At 37.5% G+C, this 20363-nt stretch overlaps 1 long non-coding RNA gene and 1 pseudogene across 1 annotated transcript; one reads left to right on the plus strand and one right to left on the minus strand.

Moving 5' to 3' along the window:
* Positions 1-1019: 1019 nt before the first annotated feature.
* Positions 1020-11229, minus strand: LOC139781821 (protein FAM50 homolog; annotated as a pseudogene).
* Positions 11230-18339: 7110 nt separating this feature from the next.
* On the plus strand, positions 18340-19126 carry LOC139781825 (uncharacterized). The gene is made up of 3 exons (XR_011720693.1): positions 18340-18594; positions 18719-18886; positions 18987-19126. It is a non-coding gene; the product is annotated as an uncharacterized lncRNA (long non-coding RNA).
* Positions 19127-20363: the final 1237 nt, after the last annotated feature.

A 20363-nucleotide genomic window follows, 5' to 3' on the forward strand; every position in this document is an offset into this window, starting at 1 on the left:
TGCTTCTGTCGAAATCGAGGAATCACATGCCGGAAAAGTTTTACTTAGGTATTTATCATTAAAAGAATACTTTGTATAATTCTCTTTTATGTTATTTTTTTATTTTTTCTCATTAGATCATGGTACCAGAGGAACAAACACATTTTTCCAGCGAGTAGATGGGAACCTTTTGATCCAACGAAAAGTTACGACAAGTATACAGTGTCGGATAAAAATAGGAAGAAAGATAAAATCTGATAAACTTAGATTCAACGAATTGTCCAATTTCGTTTAAAGGATTCAGATTCAAAGGACTGTAAATATTAATAACCAGATAAATAACTTTGTTTCATCGTACAATTGATTCATTGTTCAACAGAGTAATATATACATATATATATATATTACAATATATTACAATATATTACAATATATTACAATTACAACATATTTCAATATATTACAACATATTACAATATATATACGCGTATATATATATAGCTACATTGTATTTTTAAGGACTGTGATTTTAATTCATTTAGTTATGTGATAATATTTAATTCATTTACTCGATTATGTAGCTCTACTAAATTACAGTCCTTTGAATCTGAATCCTTTAAACGAAATTAGACAATTCGTTGAATCTAAGTTTATCAGATTTTGTCTTTCTTCCTATTTTATTCGACACTGTATACTTGTCGTAACTTTTCGTTGGATCAAAAAGTTCCCATCTACTCGCTGGAAAAATGTGTTTGTTCCTCTCGTATCATGATCTAATGAGAAATAACATAAAAGAGAATTATACAAAGTATTCTTTTAATGATAAATACCTAAGTAAAATTTTTCCGGCATGTGATTCCTCGGTTTCGACAGAAGCATCGTGCATAACACGAATATCATCGTAAACGTCAAATGTGAACAGAGGTTCGCTTTTTCCTCGTGCCTAATCGCAATATTACATACATTAAAATAACATGCCAACATTGTGATATTGCTTCATAAGTTTTATCATTTAGTATCTTTACCTTAGTTACAATAAAATCGTAAAACGTATAATGGTGCGGTAATATAAGAAAGATCCTCCTTGACATACATTAACTGATCTGCCATTACTGTTTTAAGCTCGCTGAATTCACGCCTCAAAACTTCTAAACATCTCTGAAGAAGCTGATAGATAGAATTACCTGTATGTGAAAATTTAATAATTTATGCCGTAGAACATTATATATCACGCCAATGTTACTCCAAAAGTGACACTGGAGTATTTTAATAAATCACTAAGACATTCACCTTTCTTCATTATAACACTCCGACGATGGCCAGATCCATCCCAATAACTGAATGTGATCTCAATTTCTTCTTCCTTCAACGCGTTCTGCTTTCTAGCCCATTCTTGCCTCAATTCTTCCTTAAGTTTATTTTCCTCCTCCTCCCTTTCCCTATCTGGCAAGAAACTTGTATCTACATCTGGATTTTTCTTAATCTTCTTAATCGCGGGGCCATCAGATTGCACATTTTCTGACTGCAGGGATTTTTCGGCATTGTCTTCGTCAGAAGACATCTCAGCTACATCTTCGGCTTCATCCAGATTAAAAGACAAAGCTTGAATCTGTCTCTTCTGTTTGTTCTTTTCTGTCTGCTTCGCCGCTAACGTTCTTTCCTTTTCCTGCTCTTTTTCACGTTCCTTCTATCTATATCAAAGCATAAAACACTGGGCAAAAATCACATAACATTTAGAGCACTGGGCAGAAATCACACACACATATATATATATATATTCACGCCAAACTGCATATATAACATCGTGTTATTTTTACATTACATTTAGGAAAATTATTTCATATAGACGTTAAACTTACATACATAGGGAGCTTTCCAGCAAGTGACACAAGCCGACACAAACGTCGTTCTATCTTTCTTTTTTGGCATTTTGGAGTAACAAAGACAAAACGATACCTGTGTCGACTTGTGTCGCTTGCTGGAAAGCTCTCATAAATGAATCTCGCGTTTTATGTAAAATCGCGTTTTATGTTAAATTTGTAAGAAATCGGTAATCTAACCTATACTATGTTTACGCGAGCGTTACTTAATTCTGTAGTAACTTACGAACGATACGATAATTCCTCCGCATAAACTGGAGATTTTATAGTAACTACGATGATATCGTTCGTATAAGTTACTACAGAAGTAATACTCACGTAAACGTAAACTATTACAATTCCTGTCACATGCACTTAGTCGCGTAAAAGAGTCACGGTGCGGTCACGCTTCGCGTCGTATAATAATAGGATAATTATATGTAAATAAAACAATTACCTTGAATCAGAAAAAATATTAATCGTCGCGTCGCGTAAAGAGTCACGGTCGGTCTCGCTCCGGCTCACTACCGTGTCTCTCGATAGGTTAACTGAACTGACAGTGACAGCGCACTGAACGCACTATCTGCACTGCGCGCAGTACACACACGTATTAACTGAACTGACTGTGACAGCGCGCTGGCGAAAGCGCCGCCAGTGTCGAAAAAGTGAAAAGGACGCGATTCCAGCCAATGAAATGATGGCATGGCATGGCATGAGAGACGGTCGACGTAGAAGAAGAAGTATCTTAAAAATAAATTTTCACATTTGGACTTTGCGTCGCAATATCTCCGCTCGTAGGGCACGTAGCGGAAATATTATAAGAGAAACCCCCCCCTAATTCGACCTCAAGCTATTGATCAAGCCTACTTAGAACTTGATCCGTTCACTCGTTATCGAGATCTCAACATCTTGAGTACTCGCAACCCGTCGCGTCGCGTAAAAGAGTCACGGTCGGCCTCGCTCCGCGTATACTTGGCGCGAGACACTACCGTGTCTAATAAGATGGAACAAAGAGCAAATATTACATTTTGTTTATATATAAAACGTATATATATAAAACACAAAAATTTAATTTTTTTAATTAAATAGTATAATTAATTTTGTTGTTTTGCATCAATGATAATTATAAGGCGACTACAATTATAACAATCAGCCCCATATGTGGGGTAAATTGTTACAGTTACTGGAATAAGTTGTGACAGATCCATCAACTAATTAAAAAATGATACGCGTTTTGAATGGACATCTGCTCAAGAAGAATCTTTTAAGGTATTAAAAATTAAGCGAAGGACCAGTTTTGCAATATCTCGACTTTTCAGAATCTTATATTTTGACCACCGACGCTCCCGGAATAGCTCGTTACGTATGGAAAATTTTATCCTAAAAATTTTGACGACGCAAATTAGTTTAATTTTAACAAATATGTCAAAATTGGACGATTCAAAGTACATTAATACTTGAATGTCGAATTCTCTTATAACTCCGTGTTACGTCCAACCCCGGGATTAGTATAAGAAAATCTGGTAAAGCGAAGGAAAGGCTAACCAGAGGGGTCGGGGTAAGGAAGGACGCAACTAGACGCTTAAGAATACTGCTCGCAGGTACGCGCTCTGAGGCGCGTGGCGCGAGCCGAACGCACTTTTATGACTCTGGAAGGGTCAGGGTCCGCAGGGACCCTAGGACGCCTTCCGTGAGCGGTGCGATCGTCGGTCCTTTTTTAAATCAAGGAATTTAATCCCTTTAACTTAGGATCGGACCTCGTGCGATTTCGAGTGGGAGATGGGTGGTAATTGAGGTCTTAAATTAAAGAAAGAATGGAGATGTCTTTAACATAAGTAATTATATTTATTTGACATAAAAAAAATGTTATTTAGTATTAAAAAAAAAAAAAATATAATTATAAACTAGGCGTTAGTGTAAAATGTGTATATGTATATAATGGAGAGTTGGTATGCGCATTCTTCGCGGGTATAACAAAAGTGCGGGGCGATCGGGCAGGACCTTTTGAGGGGAAATCTATTTGCAAGTGGACATCCTGCCCGCTATTATTACATCGAGATCGGGATTGAATAGCATAATGATTTGGTTAGGTGTGCGTGCGGTGTTTATGAGTACTTGAAACTAATTTAAGTCGACATTAAGAACTAAATATAAAGAAAAATTTGGGGAGTGAAAGCAGAGGGACAAGAATTTATGGATAAAAAAAAATAATTGTCAATCTAGGGTCACTATTTCGGGACCGACCATTTCCTCGTGGGTGTCAAGGGTCGAGGCGGTCGACGGAGTCGGGGATGGTCCTCGGGAAGAGGAGGGGGAGTGGGGAGGTTCGAGGAGGGTGGCGGGATCGGGGTTGACGGGGACCACGCGAAACGGGGCCACGCGACAAACAGGGCGAGAAGATGGGGGGAAAGGGCGAGAAGGCAGGACGACAGGGCGAGAAAGGGGGAAAACGGGGCGATTCTGCTGTGAAGAACAGGGTTCTTCTGTAAAGGCTGGGGGAGGGGGTGGAGTGGCGAGTCGCGGAGGACCTGCGTTGATCGATTCCTGAGGGATGTCAAGCTCCCTTCGCCCCCGCTTGTTCCGACGATTCCTTTCGTGTCTCGCGGCGTTTTTCGACCTCTTGTGGGTGGGACAGCCCGAATCCACTACAAGTTAGCGGATTGTTAAATATTAAAGTCCTTTAACTGTGGGGAAGTCACCTCGGGTTTCGGAGATTAAAGAAATCAAAAGAATACCTCGAATCCACTGACGAGTCAGCTAACTCGAAATAATAGAGAGAGATTATTCCGAGCCCACCGAAAAATCGGCTAACTCGGAACAACGAAGGGAGATTATTCCGAGTCCACCGAAAAATCGGCTAATTCAGAACAATAGAGACTATTCCGAATCCACCGACAAATCGGCTAATCCGGAACAACGAACAGAGATTATTCCGACTCCACCGAAAAATCGGCTAATTCAGAACAATAGAGACTATTCCGAATCCACCGATAAATCGGCTAATTCGGAACAACGAACAGAGATTATTCCGACTCCACCGAAAAATCGGCTAATTCAGAACAATAGAGACTATTCCGAATCCACCGACAAATCGGCTAACTCGGAACAACGAACAGAGATTATTCCGACTCCACCGAAAAATCGGCTAATTCGGAACAATAGAGACTATTCCGAATCCACCGATAAATCGGCTAATTCGGAACAACGAACAGAGATTATTCCGACTCCACCGAAAAATCGGCTAATTCGGAACAATAGAGATTCCCCCGAATCCACCGATAAATCGGCTAATTCGGAATAGTGAAAAGAATTGGAGGGTTGGAAGGGTTAATGTTTAATGTTTAACCGAGGGACTTCCCGAACGCGTGAGTGTTCGAGTGAATACAAAAGGGGTAAGATAATGATAAAAGGGGCCCGATATCAGTATGTGAATAGGTATGTAGAGGACTTACTTCTTGGTGCTGATCAAACTAAAGTAGAACAGCTGAATCTCTTTGAGTCCCGTGGGTAACTAGCTGGATCTCTTTGGGCCCTGTGGATAGCCTCTCGTCGACACTCGGTGAGTTTAAGTCTACGCACAGAATTTAACTTAAAACTTGAGATCGGATTTGAATGTGATAGTGTTCGTAAACGGAAGAGAGGCGAAGTAAATTGAACTGGGCCGAAGAGGTGAACCGTCAGAAGAGAAGCTGAACTAAGAGAGCAAGTGCTGCGATGTCGAGATTTATATAGGAAAGTTCTAAGGATGGGAAGGGTGAATCGCGTGTGGGATGTGTCAGGTTTTCATTTTGGGAACTTCTGGTTGGAGGGATGTTTCTAATTTTTGTCTGAAGGATTTCTTATTGGGCGAGATGTTTCTCATCCAAGAGCTAGATTCTTAAGTCTTTGCCTATCCTAGAAGTTTAGAGACGGTTGTCGATTTTTCCGACTGTTCATTGGCGAGTCTTCTCGTAAGGCCCCCACTGCCTTATTGGGGGTGCAACCCATCGCTTCCTCCAGTGACTCACTTGTTTTTCGGTTAGGTTTCTCCTTTATTAGGGTTTCTTTTTTAGTGTTGACGGACGATGCACACCTCTCAATCTTAAATGCAAGCAAAAACTCAGCCACGTGTATTTACGGACACGTCTCAGGCTTTGTTTCCGCTTGCCGGAAACATCGTACGTGCATTTTGAAAGCTCGCTTGATGCAATAAAGATCTTCATCAACCCATTAAGGCCCATTTGGCGCGTCGAGTCGCCAGGTTTACATTCTTTCAGTTTTAGGCCTGACAAAGCCGATGAAAATCCTGTTACGTATGCCCCGTCCGTCACTAATTCGTCATTTGGAAGGTTGCGTTTAAGCGCCTAGGTAAACAGATACTTTACCCTTATAAAAAAAAAAGGAAAAGGAATGTGCAAGGATCAAGGCTCACTCGTCGATCGACAACCGTCCGTGCTTAGTTTACCTTATCCTAATCTTAACGGCTATCCTGAGCGCAGAGGAATTTAAGCGAAAAAGGGAAATCGTGGAGTTCCCAGGACGTAACATCCGCAAAACCGGAAAATATAATTACATCGTAAGAGAAAAGGAGAAAAGACGGTTCTGACGAAAATGCACCAGGCCCTTCGAAATAAACGTGAAACGAAGATGTTCATGGTATGCAATTTCGACGTGAAATACGAAAAAAATCCAAAAAAAGCTGCCTGAAGAAGAAGCAAAAAAATAGACCTTAATTTCGAGTACCTATTCCCTTTACTTAAATGATTGAATATATAAAGAAATCTTACAAATTAAACATTATCAAGAACATTCCAAACAGGTGGACCTTGGATATAGAAATTTTGAAAAAGATAACAAATGATGCAGTCATATTACCGACATTGGTCAAAGGTTGCGGTCGTGATAATCGATCGGCGATTGCGGGATGGAAAACTTCCAAATCCTATGCGGCATTGCCGCCATCATTCTCGCTCTCTATTATTACCTAACGTCGAACTTCGACTTTTGGAAATCACGCGGCGTCCGTGGTCCACGACCGATATCGGTATTCAACAACTTAAAAGATGTTATGCTTGGAAAAGTAATCTTGAGTGATTATTCAATAAAATTGTACCACGATTACAAAGCCGTTGATTGGGATATTCAATGGGAGGACACCCATCCTTATCGTAAAGAATTCAGATTTAATTAAGGATATCCCCAATGTTCACCGACAGAGAACTCTTCACTGTTCACGAAAAGACAAAACCGCTGTCGCAACATCTTTTCAATCTGGAATCAAAGATTGAAAATCTGATTACAGCAGATCTTGCGATGACTATCAAAGGATGGAATCCAAATATAAAGGTTATTGTAAATAAACAAGTGCATTTTTATAACAGCAAATTGTAAAATGTTATTTCCCATTTCGATCTAATGAGCCGTGATTCAATTTTAGCAAATATATATCAAAATCAGACGATTCAAAGTATATAAATACTTGAATGTCGAATTTTTATAACTCCAAAAATCTAAAAATTTAAAGATCTCAAAATTTAGAAAACGTAATTTTATTTTACAGTCCGTAATTGCACATTGTCTATCATATACATAAGACGTAAAGATAAATGGATTCCAGATTCGAATACTTCTCACGTGTCAAGTAAAATATTTCATCAGTTGGGCAATTAGAACTACTGCATTTCTCGATTCAACCATCAAGAAAATCGCGTTATTATATTCAGATATCACGATATTTATTACGACTGAGTGATATTAAAAATAGTAATTTGTCCGGTTAAATTCCTTATAAAGACAAAAAGACACTCTTATGACAAAGTTACTATGGACTGCCATTTTCGGGATTTTAATCTCAGATTCAGACATCAGAGCGGAAAATGTGACATTAGAATTAACTAATAATAATGATATAAACAACAATACAAGATTCAATGATGAAAATATGATATTAACGAACTGGCTATTGATTCACTCAACCTTCACGAATTGGTATTACTATTATGCTATGTCAAAATCAGAATTACGAATATGGGATTTGTTCGTAGTCCAGATTCAACAAGAATCTCTCCATTTGGATACTTTGGATAATTCCATTATAAAACCTCTTATGCCGGAAACCAGCACTACTTGTAAAATTAATTCGTTATTATCCTTTTCATGTTACATCAAAGCACCCGCTATATTACGTATGTTGCAACATATATTGGGTTACGACATTTTTTGGAATGGTATCGAGATAAAAATTGTTATGTAAAAAATTGTAACAACTAAAACAAAATTAAGGAAATATTAATAACGAAATCGCTATAAATTCAAATAGCGAACATCCGAATCCGCGGCAGCGAAAATAAAGAGACGCTGAGAGTTCGAAGGTTGACATAGGTCAAGCCATATCTGCAGCGACAGCAAAATCGCCACAAATTTAAATGCCAACGTCGATCGACCAAATCGATACCGATGAGTTGAACTGGCGGTATCCACAAGTTACCAAAATAAAATTTAAGAATAAAACTTATATTTAATGAAGCCCGAAGATTTGAGAGTTTGATGGATCATCCCTAATAAGGGGGAGAAATAGAAAAGAGAAAGGGAAAAAAACAGGACTCACTATTTGCTGGTTTAATTTTTACTCGACTGTGTCCCGAAATTTCTGAGGCCCTGTGGTTTCGTGATGGCTTTCGTCGGCACTTGTTAACACTTAGGCTTGCGGAAGTAATGCGTACAATTTAAGTTTGACACATGGTTCAAGATTAAGCAGCTCGGAACTCAGAGTGACTGATAGTGGCGGTAAAATGGTATTGATGATAGTTCTGCGATGTCGCGGTTTACGTAGGAAACTTCAAGAGGTGGATTTTGTCGTGGGATGTGTCAGGTTTTCTGTTTTGAGGGTTTGTTGGTAAGATATTTTCATCCAGATTTTAGTTTTCGAGATTATTCATTGGTGGTGAAATATCCGATACGTGAGAGGAAAGGAAGGGAGTGAATTTTGCTCGGACGTGGGAGGCAATTAAGGGGTAAGGAAGGTAATTCCTCAGGTTTGAGGGATTGACTCTGTCAGATGATGGAGGAGGAGATGGAGTTGCGGGTCGCAGGGAATCCGAATTTGCGTGAGAAATTTCGTTTTCTGATAATTGTTGGCGACACGCCCGCCTGTTCCGACGATTCCGCACGTGCTTGGCGGCTGATTTCCTTCGTTTATAACTGAGAATGCGCGGATCCACTAAAATTTATTTGATTGTTGTAAATCATTTAATTATTGATAACCGCGCTGGAAGTCAACTTGACCAAGTCTCTCGATTGCTTGTGGACGATTTTATGGATTTGTTTATTTATCGTAATAAGAAATGCTACGGGTCTGGACGCTGACGTTAATCAGCTAACCCGAAGTAGCGGGAATGGAAGTAATACGGGTCTGGACGCTGACGTTAATCAACTAACCCGAAGTAGCGGGAATGGAAGTGATACGGGTCTGGACGCTGACGTTAATCAGCTAACCCGAAGTAGCGGGAATGGAAGTGATACGGGTCTGGACGCTAACGTTAATTAGCTAACCCGAAGTAGCGGGAATGGAAGTGATACGGGTCTGGACGCTGACGTTAATCAGCTAACCCGAAGTACCGATGGTGAAAATGTAGATTGAAAGACTTAAAAGGTTAAATTGAAGGGTAGAAACACGTCCAGAAATTCGAGAGTTTGAAGAGAAGACTTCCGTTCAAATAAAAAAAGAATAATCTAACTTATTAGTACTTGATACGAAGCTGTGCTTCGTACGGTCTGGATTAGAGTAAATTCGTTAAGGCTCTGCACCCTCGTAAAGGCTTCGTCGGAACTTGGTAGGTTTGGTGTTGCGGTGATGATGCACACAGAATTTAATAAAGCACACGCTACTGAACTTAAACTGCACGCAATAAACGTTTGCTTCGGTACTGGACCCGCAAAAACCTGAAGAAAAGACTGGTAGTCAGTAAACGAAAAATACTGACTGGAACTGGAATTGGAGCTGAACTGACGAAAAGTCGCGGATTATATGTATAAGAAACTTTAAGAGGTAAATTTTGTTGAGGGATGTGTTTAGTATTTCTGTTCAGTTTTTCTGTTCTTTTGTTGGTAGAATAATGGTAATGGTTTTCACCCAGGATGTACATTTAAGTTTTTGAAATTATTTATTGGTGAGCAATGTGGGAGCGTCATCGCCTATTGTATAATTTTGATTTGGCGAAAAACTAAGTGAGTCACTGGAAAAAGAGCTTGCGCCCTCAAAATTCAACGGTGGGAGCTTTTTGACAAAATTCGCCAATAAACAGCCGTAAAAATCACTGTACTTAGCTCGTCAAGAGATAGGCGAAAACTCAAATCTACATCCTGGGTAAAAAAACATCCTACCAACTAAAATCGTCAGAATAGCAACTGACACATCCTATGATAAAATCCACCCCTTAAACTTTCCTATATAAACTCTGACATCGCGGGATTCGCTTTCTTGAGCTTTAGTCTCTTCTCAGCTTCATTTCTGCTGGTTGAGTTCCGATTCCGAGTTAAAATCTGTGCGCGAAATCTAACCCAGGACGCGGCTACATCCACATCATGAAGGGCCCGCTATCCGATTCGCAAATTCCAAAGATATCAAGGAAGTCATCAAGTGTAGCGAGTTCCATTTATTCCTTTTTCTTTTTATCTCTTTATTTAAAGGTAGTCTATCGACTGTAGGATCCCCGAGAGTTCATTAAATACGGGTTTATTTCGCGGATTTACGTCAACGTTTGAGCTCGTGACGTTCTCGTTTTCGCCATCGCGGGTTTTGGGTCGATAGGCGTAGGCATTGAGATCGTTGGCGTTATTGCGGGTCTGGCTGACTTATCGGCTTTTGACTCCCGAATTTTTTGCAAGTCCTTAAGTAAAAAATATGTTTTCGTGTAAAACTTAACCGATCTTTTTTTATGCTGGGAGCAATAAAGCAATAAATTTTCTGAGATGCGATAATAAATTCCTCTAGTTATATGGTGGAATATAACATTACTAGGAATTTTCAATAAAAAATTTTTTGTAAACCCTTAAGTAAAAGAATATGTTTTTGTCGCTGTCGCGAATTCGACCGCTTCACTGTCACCTTGGGCTCGTGACAATTTCTTTTGTTCGTTAAATACTCCCGAGCGGGTCTGGGGAAGATCGACCACTGTCATATCAATCAACCCGGTATAAGTAAAATTATTTTAGTGGACCCGGAAGTTCTACCCCCTCAAAAACGGAATCTGCACGCGATCATCAAGCGTAGGAGGGATCCTCGAAAGCGAGTACTAGAATTTCTCCGCCCAATTTTTTTGCGGTGCAAAGTTCGCAAACAACCCCAAAGAAAATATTGGTGTTTTTTCAAAGTTCAAAATGGATAACAAATTACCCAATCTAAATCAACCATCTCAAGCAGCAAAACAACAACAACGACCAAAAGTGTACTTGAGAAAACCTGAAAATCCAAATACTGTATTGTAAAGCAATCCAAAGATAAACCCCCTGAAAATCCAAAACCTAAATATTTCTAAGAAATGAAGGAACAGCAAAAATCTAACCGATCCCTTTTTATGCTGGGCATCGACGCGTTGGTCGACGAGATGATGATGAACGAGGAAGAAGAAGAAGTTTGAAACGCTGAAGAGATGCAAGTGGTGATAGAGGAAAAGGCTTATTAAAAGCACGACACTATTCCGTATTATAATTATATAAAGTGATTCTTATCGAATTATGGCGAGTGTTAATTATGACGAGAATATATGCCCTATATGTTTAGAGGCATGGTCTAACACAGGCGAACACCGTCTGTGTTCCCTAAATTGTGGGCATCTATTTGGACAAAAATGTATTGTGAAATGGCTACGCGACTCGACTTATTGTCCATAGTGCAGAGCAAGAGCTCAATCGACCGATGTGAAATTATTGTACGCAAATAAGCTAACAGCAGTCGATACTGCTAAATGCGACGAGTTGCAGAGTAGGTTATCTACTCTGGAATTTCAAAATCGTACTTTACGAATAGCATTAGAGCGTGCTAATGATTGCATTGCATTATTACTTTCCAAACTGGAAAGTAATTAGACTTACTTTTTTTACCACGGTTAATAAAAATACCAACCTGCCTATAAAAGGTTAATTCGGCGGAATTAACGCACGGTCCGGCAGGGCTATCGTTTCGTCCGGTACGGACTTTTTATTTAGAAGAGGAGAAGAAATTCACATATTTCTCTGCAACCTTCATCAAACGGTTATTTCGAATACTTTCTTTGGCGTAGTCAGTATGTCACATTTAGTAAGACATTCTCCGTGATATAGTGCGGATATAATGGCAGCTGGACAACTTATACATATAACATATTGTAATTCGATTATGGAGCACTGTAGGCCTTTACGTTTCGGTAGAATAAAGTGCAATGTCAATCAGTGTCAAGAAATTTCTACAAACAAATTATTTTTAGAAGTACACTTATTCTATACACATAATATATTTACCACGAAAGGCAACTTTATATGGGGAAACGAATCCAGCATGCCAGACCGATATTTCACAAACAATTTGTTCATCAGTGTTGCGTGTATATAGAAAGAATTATTTACTTACGTTGCAATTTTGTAAATCAAATAATTAAGATTTCTTTTGAAACAGATTATTAAAAAAAAACTATATTATTTTATTCACCTGCAGCAACCATAAATAAGCTTACCATGGCGGAAGCTATTGCGCAAAGTTTTATCTTTTTCCTAGCTGGCTTCGAAACCTCCGCGGCGACGGCAACGTTTGCTTTATACGAATTAGCTCATCATCGAGATATACAAGACAAAGTTCACAAGGAAATCGACCAAACGTTGACAAAGCATGATCTGACCTATGACGCTATGAACAAAATGCCTTATCTAACCAAAGTAATAAAAATGGCAAGTATTTTATAATAAATAACAAAAATATTTCGTTATTATAATATGTAAGTTTAAATAAATGGTTTGTATTTTGGATGAGATATATTTTCTTACTTTTCTTTTACATATTCCAGAGACTCTGAGGAAATATCCACCTCTTCCAATGTTGAATCGCATTTGTACCAAAGATATTAATCTACCGACAACGAACATTCACCTGCCAAAGGGGACTTCGATTTTTATACCAATACTTGGACTGCATCGGGATCCATCGATTTATCCTGATCCAGATAAATTTGATCCTGAACGATTTAACGCAGACGAGAAAGCAAGAAGGCATTAATTACGTATTAGTGACGTCAATATATGACGTCACGGAGATGAGACAAAAGTACGTCATTTTTACGGCACTTTGACGTCATTTCATAACGTCGCAATCGTCAGAACATGACCAAAAAATGACGTTAAATGGACGTCACCTTGCTACCTGGGACATAGATCGGTCCTAAACTTTCTGACGGTAGTGTATTATATATTATATCACTTACATATCACTCATTTACGCGTAATCGCAATGCAAAATAGTCACGTACATTATACGTGAGGATACTTTGCAGTAATTTTCTATACTCAGAAGATGCAAAGAAGATATAAGGAAGATATGAAAAAGCTATATAGAAGATGTAAATAATACTTATATAAGTCGGAAATATTGCACGTAGTTTTAGTATAAAGTTAAACCAACAAGTTTAACGATTCATTCTAGTGTAAAGATTACATTAATATACGTATGTAAGAGGAAAAGTTAGTTATTAATTAATATACTTCTTATCCGTCAAATTCTTAATATTATATTTTATAAGAAATCAATAATTTTGACTATTTCAAAATTTATTTATTTGTTATTGCTTTTTTGCTCAACAAAGTAACAATAGTCTTATACATGATGCTGAAATCTTTTTTTGTTAATAACTTTTAAATAGCTGGTCAATAATTAATAATATTTTAGGTATATACTCAGAGGATCCCCCTCTACAAACTGTGTTAAAGTATGATTCATATCGACGTTCCGTAGTTCCCAAGTTTTCCTTGTCAGAATAAATTGTCTGTTATCTATACTATTATTATAAAGCAACAGGGTTTGCAGTTTTTTTGTTCGCTATGATCTCGAAAACCAATGGACCAAATTTTTACCAAGCCTATATGAAATAGGGGTAGAATTTTCCGGGGAGTGTTATAGGGTGTATAGTTTTTCGTTACCGATCTTTTGGAAACCGGTTTTTGTAATTTTTTCAATTTTTCGGGAAATAATTGACGGAATCTCAAAGAATTGTATATAAAACAGGGGTTGAATTTTCCGGGAAGTGCCATAAAGTGTATAATTTTTTGTTACCGATCTCTTTGGAAACCGGTATCAGAAGTTTTTCGAATTAGCCTTTTTTTTGTTCGCTATGATCTCGGAAACCAATGGATCAAATTTTTACTAAAAGTATATGAAATAGGGGTAGAATTTTCCGGGAAATGTTATAGAGTGTATAGTTTTTTGTTACCGATTTTCTGGAAACCGGTTTTTTTTAATTTTTCTAATTTTTCGAGAAATAATTGACCGAATTTAAAGAATTGTATATAAAATAGGGGTAGAATTTCCCGGGGAGTGCTATAAACTGTATAGTTTTTTGTTACCGATCTTTTTAGGAACCGGTATCTTTTTGGAAATTGGTTACGAAATTTTTCCAATTTTTTAGGAAATAATTGAGTGAATCTCAAAGTATTGTATACGACAGAATTGCATTTCAGTCGATAAAAAAGTAATATTTTTCAATTTATAGCATTTTAGAGAGAGAGAAAGAGAGAGAGGGGGGTAAGGGGAGAGAGAGGGAGAGAGAGGGAGAGGGGGAGAGAAAAGAGAGAAGGGAAAAGAGAGCAGGGAGATAGAGGAAGACGAGAGAGAGAGGGGGGAAGAAAGAAAGAAAGTGAGAGAGGGATGGGAGGGAGGGAGGAGTGAGGGTGATGGCTGGGAGGGAGGGAGAGAGAGAGAGAGGGAGGGAGGGAGGGAGGGAGGGAGAGAGAGAGAGAGAGAGGAGGAGGCTATGAGAGAAGAGGAGAGAGAGAGAGAGTTAGGAGAGGAGAGAGAGAATTTAGAGAAGAGGAGAGATGAGAAGAGAGAGAGAGAGAGGGGGGGGGCGAGAAGAGGAGGGGGGAGAGGGACGCGAGGGCTGGAGAGGTCGGGAGGGAGAAAGCGAGGAGGAGAGGAGAGGGCGAGAGGGAGAGGAGGGGGAGGGGGAAAAGGAGAGCGAGGTCTTATTACATATGTCCCTTCCTCTGGGGCGCAGCCCGGGTAACCAGCTAGTGTGTTATAAATCTAAACCCGCGTATGAATAACTATATATCTATGGAACATCGCTTTCTCCGCCATTCAAACATATCAATCTCGCTTTGCCTGGGAAAGTGCACATCGTGTTTTCGCTCGCTCTGTTACAATTTTATCTATTTTTTCTTAAGCAGGTAAGTAGTTTTATTTTCTATTGGGGGAGACCGGGGCTAGAAGTCACACGGGTTAGTTGTCCCAAAGCTTGTGTTTCACTTAATATATTGAGTGGCATATTCTTCTCTATAGTGTACGTTAAGCCTATCGTGTAAATAGTAAATAAACAAGTGCATTTTTATAACAGCAAATTGTAAAATGTTATTTCCCATTTCGATCTAATGAGCCGTGATTCAATTTTAGCAAATATATGTCAAAATCAGACGATTCAAAGTATATAAATACTTGAATGTCGAATTCTTATAACTCTAAAAATCTAAAAATTTATAGATCTCAAAATTTAGAAAACGTAATTTTATTTTACAGTCCGTAATTGCACATTGTCTATCATATACATAAGACGTAGAGACAAACGGATTCCCGATTCGAATTCTTCTCGCGCGTCAAGTAAGATATATCATCAGTTGGGCAATTAGAACTACTGCATTTCTCGATTCAGCCATCAAAAAAATCACGTTATTATATTCAGATATCACGATATTTATTATGACTGAGTGATATTGAAAATAGTAATTTTTCCGGTTAAATTCCTTATAAAGACAGAAGTAGACAATGTATATTATGACACAGTTACTATGGATTGCCATTTTCGAGATTTTAATCTGAGGTTCAGACATCAAAGCGGAAAATGTGACATTAAAATTAACTAATAATACTGATATGAACAACAATACAAGATTCAATGACGAAAATATAATATTACGTCATATTAACAAACGGGCTATTGATTCACACAACCTTCACGAATTGGTATTATTATTATGCTATGTCAAAATCAGACGGTTCAAAGTATATAAATACTTGAATGTCATATCTTATAACTCCAAAAATCTAAAATTTTATGGATCTCAAAATTTATAGAATGTAATTTTATTTTACAGACCGTAAGTGCTGTAAACGATAGTTTACTAAGTTGATACGATACGTCTTCTTCAAGGTTATGTATGTCAGGCATATTTGTAATGTTTCAAATAATAATTAACATTACTATTATATTATATTAACTGTCTCGTTCTCGATGATAGAGAATTAACAATGTAGTACTGCTCGTCAGTGCTTAATTTCACAACATTTTAGAGTGTAATTCAAAGTTAGGCGCCATACCGTCTTGACATCAAGTCACTCAGATCTGGTCTCACAATCAGTCAAAGACTGCAGAATGGAAGTCTAATGGTAAGTTAAATAGACAATACTCATCAGTTCTATACGAACGTGTCAACCACACGTTTTTGACATTGAGTATCTTATAAAAAAGTTCAATAAAAACAAGAATTCACGAAAATGCACAAGTGCTACTCTTGTCTCGCTCTATCCTCTATTTCCTCTATTTCCTCCTTTGTACTTATTTTCAGATATTACAGTAAAGGCAGTTGTTGAAAAAGATGACGTGTCTTCTCAGAACGTTTCAGCTTAATTTAAAGAACAGTCCACAGTTTTACAGACCAGACTGAGGTGATTGCCAAGGAGAACACCAACAGAGATGAGATCCAAAAATTGCTGGGAATGGATTCTAACGAAGCTAAACATTTAAAGATTAACTTTCATAAGGAACTAAAAGTCACATGGACAAAATGGATGAGAGATCTTCCAGAGAAGAAAAAAAACCATATTTTAGAAATTTATTCTCGGAAAAAAGATTCTTATACGGTGGCTCCAAATGTAAACACAGATATTATATCAATCGTAACAGATATATTGCTAAGAAGACAGCACCAATTGCAATCTTAGCCTTGGGCGCTGCAATATCAAATAGTTAGAAGACGTTATAGATCAGGAAAAAGTTTCTAATCACTTGTGCCATGTAAACCGACTCTTGTCAGAGATTTTCCACCAACATTCAGTTGCGAGGAAATCCTTCATCACTCCCCTGTTAAACAAGTTAAACGCTAAATACAACAATCTCAGATGAATCGTTATATTCAGAATATTCTCCGTTTTTGTTATATTATGCATGTTTCTACTTTTTAATAATATTTTGTATTTGTAATATAAACTAGTATCTTCAATCATTTTTAGTCGACAATGGAAACGCCTTGCGGCGAACAGAAGGCAGATATGCAAAAGCTGTTGCGAACTCCTGAACCTATTAATAATGAAAGTTCTTCAGATGAAGATACTGAAGAATTGTGCGAGTCGGAAGAAAAAACATATGAAAACCGCTTTAAGGGGATCCTAAAGCGAAGGCCGAACTTCCTCGACGTCGGTAATGTCAACATTTCTAGTCCTGTTTTCTCTATATCTGTCCTTGTTTAACTATAGTAATCTGTCTTTGTTCGATCGCTGCGCCATCTCTCGCTACACGCAATACTGCTTATCCTATCAACCTGCATGTGCTTTTGCACAAAATAGTAGCGAAGGCTCAAACTTTTTGTTACGTTATTAATCTTAGTTTTTCATGTACGGTATTGGGATCTGACATTCGTCGCCATGACATCTGGTGGTCGAAAGTGAAAGCACTGCATGGTATTACGGATCTCGTGGCATTGTACAGGCTTGACGTGCGGTCGTACTGGTTTTGCGTTACTGGCTTTGTATTTTTATTAATATGGAATTTTCTCCGCGTTGTAAATCTACGAGCAGAATTAAGTGTTCAGTTCGCGGTTGTAAAAGTAAGGTTGATTGTAATTTAAATGTTCGATTTTATTTCTCGAAAATTTAATTTGGCAGTTGGATTTTTGATATTTTTTATTTTATTTCACATAATGAGTAATACCAAGTAGTTTATTAAAATGTTAAACACATATATATCATCTTATATCAACTTTTAAAATAAACTTTATCACATTAACATGTTAACATTAATATAAATATATATTCATTCTTTTAATTTTTTCTATATCTTATAATCCTATATCTAATGACTTCCTATATCTAATAACTTTCTATATCTTATAACTTTTAACCCTTTTCTATTTCTGAAAACTTTTGTATATAATCTTTTATATAATCTTGTAATATTTCTATATTTTATAACTTTTAACTCTTTTATAATCCTATGACTCAATGTTTTCACTAGCATCTTTTATTAAACTTTCAGTTCTTAAACAGATTTCATGCAACATAATGCCATGGTAGGGGAGACCGGGGCTAGACCGCTAACGGGGTAAATCCGCCAAATCAAATATCTCGGAACCTGTATATTGTGCGAACTCGCTATTAACATTGTAAACGCTGCTTATGGTACCCATGTGACCAACGGAGTTTCGGCAGGTTACCTGCCGTGTTATGATTTTTACGAGGGCAAACGTGTTTTCGGAAGGTGAAAGTTACATTTTCTGCGCGTGGAAATTTTGTAATATCTGCTATAATATTTGCTCTCCAAATCTCGAGGTACGTGATTATAAAGAGTAATGCATGCTGAACACGAATCCAGTGTAGTTTTTTCATTATCGTTGATGTCTAATATTTCGTGGGCGATCAAACCTGAAACTTATGTTTGGGGTTAATCCGTCAGTAAGCAGTCCGGGTGCATTTCCAAGGCATTTCCGGGCATTTCCAGGCTCACTGCATATGGAATATGGATGAGACGGGAATTACAACCATTCAGACACCGAATAGAGTCATCGGACGTCGAGGAGTGAAACAAGTCGGGCGAGTGACTTCTGCGGAAAGAGGAACCCTCGTAACTATTTTTTAATAACGTTTCGCATAAAAATTTTAAATAAATTTTTATATTTTTCTCTTAAAAAACAATTATTAAGATGTATCCTATCATTTTTCAGGATTAGATGTACGTATATGTATTGAAAATGCAGTGTAACGGTTAAACCCCGGCATTTTTGAGATTTCAATTTTTGCACCGTTGTCGTTTTTGCTCTATACCGGTTAAACAAAGCGACGTAGATAAAAATTTCCTGTATAAATTTTGTAGCTAAAGGTTCACTTTTTACAGTGGTATACCACATTTAACTACAATTATTTATTTTGTTGTTAAAAATCGGCACCGAAAAAAAACTAACGGTCTAGCCCCGGTCTTCCCTATACTTTTTTTAATTCTTTTAACATTGTGGTAAGAAATATTTCATTTCGATTCACCCTTAGAATAAATAAATTTTTATCAAAAGTAGAATATATCACAAACGAAGTTGACTTTAAATTGAGCACTGCCATTCTTAATTGCACCTGTCCATAATATCAATGTTTTTCTTTCAAATAAATATTTTCTTTATCTTTCATTAAACTTCTCCCCCCTAAAAAAAATTTATTTGAAAGAAAAACACTTACACTCTTACACAATGTTAAAAGAATTAAAAAAAGTATACTATGGCATTATGTTGCATGAAATCTGTTTAAAAACTGAAAGTTCAATAAAAGATGCTAGTGAAAACATTGAGTCATAGGATTATAAAAGAGTTAAAAGTTATAAAATATAGAAATAATTACAAGATTATATAAAAGATTATATACAAAAGTTTTCAAAATTAAAAAAAGTATACTGTACCATTATGTTCTCCATTCTCCAATATTTCTCCATTTAAATATTCGCTCACGAGTCCCATGTTCTCTTGAAACTGCTGCCACGATTTCTCGTCGAAATAAACGCCGTCCGCACAGTTGCCGGTTAATTTAACCAGCGGCACGAAAACCTCCTCGGATGTTGCTTGTAAACCCACGTGAATTCTCTTCGTATGGGAGCTGTTGAGTCCATATGTTGTCGATAGCAGCATATGTAATTGCTCGTTTCTTCCCTCGAAGTAGCGTCCCTTATCGGAAATCCCTTTATCAGGAATAACGCGTGTGAACATCCGCTTCTCAGAATTATTAGCGTCTTCTCTGTGACTAGCCATTGTTCTTATTTCTTCGTAATATCGACAGACACACACAAACACTAATTGAAAAGTCAGATGTGAGAGTTATACTTTTTCACTGGTGTACGACTTGTCGCTTCGAACGATGGGACTCGAATGATTTTGACTTCGTAACGTTAGTCAAAACGTTAACTTCGCTTGCGTCGTTTTAGAAAAATTAGTCGGCGCGCGCAGAAAAAAATTAGAAAACTCTAGATTTTTCTAGACTTTTCTAGATTTTGTTAGTTTAAACTATAAATTCTGAAGTGTAGGGAGCTAAGAAAATTTGTTAATAAAAAGATCGGCTAAAAA

The sequence above is a fragment of the Temnothorax nylanderi genome, unplaced genomic scaffold, assembly GCF_030848795.1.
Source record: "Temnothorax nylanderi isolate EJ_2023f unplaced genomic scaffold, tnyl_v1.0 TNYL_tig0366_pilon, whole genome shotgun sequence".
In the NCBI taxonomy this organism is placed as follows: Eukaryota; Metazoa; Arthropoda; class Insecta; order Hymenoptera; family Formicidae; genus Temnothorax; species Temnothorax nylanderi.